This window comes from Corvus brachyrhynchos, unplaced genomic scaffold, assembly GCF_000691975.1.
Source record: "Corvus brachyrhynchos isolate BGI_N302 unplaced genomic scaffold, ASM69197v1 scaffold94, whole genome shotgun sequence".
Classification (NCBI taxonomy): Eukaryota; Metazoa; Chordata; class Aves; order Passeriformes; family Corvidae; genus Corvus; species Corvus brachyrhynchos.
This window is the reverse complement of record NW_008238330.1, coordinates 584,493-587,375: the sequence shown is the minus strand read 5'-3', so window position 1 is coordinate 587,375 and position 2,883 is coordinate 584,493.

Genomic DNA, 2,883 nt, shown 5'->3' with positions numbered 1-2,883 from the left:
AGCTACAAGCAGCAGGTGTGTAGTGGTGTGGATCAAAAATTATTACAGAAAGTAAAAGAAACACCACCCTTTTGAAATGGTACAGTTGTGATTTTTGTGTTTTGTGAATATGCCAGCAGCTATAATTACATCAGGTGAAGCAAGCTGATAAAGGGAGTGACTGTTCCTAGTTTCAAGGCAGTATTACTCCACTCAGTAACATGTTAATGAATAGCACCAAAAGATGTTGTTTTTTACTCTAAGGAGAGATTTGTAATCTGGAGGAAAAAGTACTGAGAATAGATTGACTGGTTTTTTAAGCAACATTCATTGAAAAAGCCTGTTGACATTAGTGACAAATAATAGAAGGTTTTTTTAAGCATCTTTGGTACCAAATAGTGCCTCTTGCACTGAATGGTTTCTCTTATACAGGTAGGGCTGTTTTCCTTTTCCACCTGCCTATAATGTGAATAATCACATTTTGATTTTCTTCCCTAAAAAAAATTCAGAGGGGAAAAAGCATATGATGACTAGTATTCTAAACTTAAATAATCTACATGCTTAAATTTAACATGTACTGAAGGCTGTCAATCTAGTATTACATACTAATAAATTTCCTAGGTTTCAAAAAAGCTAAAATGTCAGTGTTACTGATGACCTGCATCATATTGTAGTGAAATTTAAGGTTATTAAATAAATCCATACAAATGAGCCTTCCCATTGAATTATTTTGCTGCTTCACTGAATACTGCAGATCATTATATCAGCTCAGGTTTCTTTTGCCCTCTGCAGATTAAACACAGCAATAAATAAGCTCCACATTCAATCGATTTTACAATGTCAACATTAAAAGGTGTTCATTAAATGTAGTGGTTTAGAGATGGTGGGGATTTGTGTTTATTTAGGACAGAATGCACTGTGAACTGCTGTTTCACTACTAAATGTGAGTGCTTAACATAAATGTCACTTTTGCTAGAGAATGTCAGCTTACTCGAGGAAACTCCATGTCTCTTAGAAAGTTTTTAGATGTATTCTGAGGTGATTCTCTGACCCTCATGGGGTTTGATACAGTATAGTAAATCACCACCTTTTAGAAATTCTTCTGTTTTGAAATCGTCTTAGCTACATTACCTAACTGCCAAGAATCATTAGAAACAAGTGCCCTATAAATAAGACATGGATGTTCCCACGTTTGATCATGTATCCATTATCATCAAACTTTAGGAGTTCCTGGAAAGTTCTTGCTGGAAACACATCAACATGTTCCTGCCACCGCACATTAGCAGAAATAGGTTCAAGCTGTGTGAGTGAAATCTACTCTTCTGGATAAACATTGGGTCTTTCACTTTATGGCATCATTTCTCAGTTTTGCTCAGAAATTGTTTCATGTGATCTATTTATATAGATGCTGTTAGGGCTTACTAGTCAAATTCAAATACCATCACTGCTGATGCAAAAATTCATCTGGGGTTGTGAGGGAAAGCAGCCATTAATCAAGTGCTTTTACCCTGCTTTACAGAATCTGATAACCAGCCTCAAGGCATCCTGTTCTTCTAACCATGCAGTGGACATGCTTGGAGATTATTGTCTATCTGTAGTATGGGTTGTTTACCTTTGGTTAAAACAAATTAATTTAAATAAATACAGCTTTAGACAAAACCTCACTTTTTAGAGGAGTGAATCTGAGGAGAACAATGGATGATGCTAACAGGAGAAAATTATTATAGGAGTTCCTTTATGTCACAGCCCTCTTTAAGCTGCAGACTTGTAGCAGCTTTACAGAAGCAATTGTTGTGATCCCTGATCTTAAAAAAAAATATGAAAAGCTCCCTGCAAAAGTCAGTACCTACTAAATCACTGATTACAATTGAGATTGTGTATAAAATAAAGTCATCTGTTCTCAAATTTCACAGAACACTAGTTTGGTTGAAAGAGGATTTTTTTTCAGTGAATTCTTTGTAGCTATTTCAGTTATACAATACTGTGTTCAATCTGTAAGTACTTAATATTTGACTTCTGCTCTTGTTAATATTGTCAGCTCTTCCTCAGTCTCTAACTCCCTGTTTTGTTGTTCAGCTTTTGTTAGACATGGTGACAGATTATGAAAAATAGTATGAGCTGCTTTTCTGCACCTATGTGCCAGAGTGATGTAAGCAAGTATTTTGGAGAAGACTGTGGTGGTGCTTTTTTCTTATCCTGGTAAATCATCACTCATAAGTAAAATACATTAAAGTTAATATTTCCTGGGGAAAATGCAAGCAAGGTGTAGTAATTACAATTAATAATCAGCTTCAGAGCTCTACTACAGTAAAATGAAAGATTTAAATTTTTTTTTCTTTTTTTTTTCTTTTTTTTTTTTTAGTTTGAATTAGACTATTAAATGTTTCTTTACCTGATGGTTTTCTTCCAAAGGGATCACCCAGGACATCTACTCCATTTGGTACAGCGCATGGCAGAGAGAAAAGAGTGTCTAATGATGTGGAAAACTATTACAGACCTTCAATGCTTGAGGACCCATGGGCTGGCCTAGAGCCAGTTTCTGTTACAGACATAAACCAGCAATACAGCAGTGAGCAAACAACATGTACTGGTAAAAAAGGGAGGTATTTCAGCTAACACTTTTAAATGCCAAATAACTCCATCTTGTCAGGAAACCTTTGGGACAGAATCTTTACACTTAAACAAGATGAACAGTAATCAAGACCTTAGATAATACTTTTATTTCATCACATGTCCACCCTTTTATCCTACCTTTTTTTTATTGCATTGGATATTTTTATGTATGGGAGGCAAAAGGAGTGGTAGAAAAACTTATATTTCTGGCTATGTGGAAGTGCCTGCCAGCTCTGAAGAACAAAATGTTCTTTAATCACCAGCGACTGATTTGTGACTGTTAAAACAAGT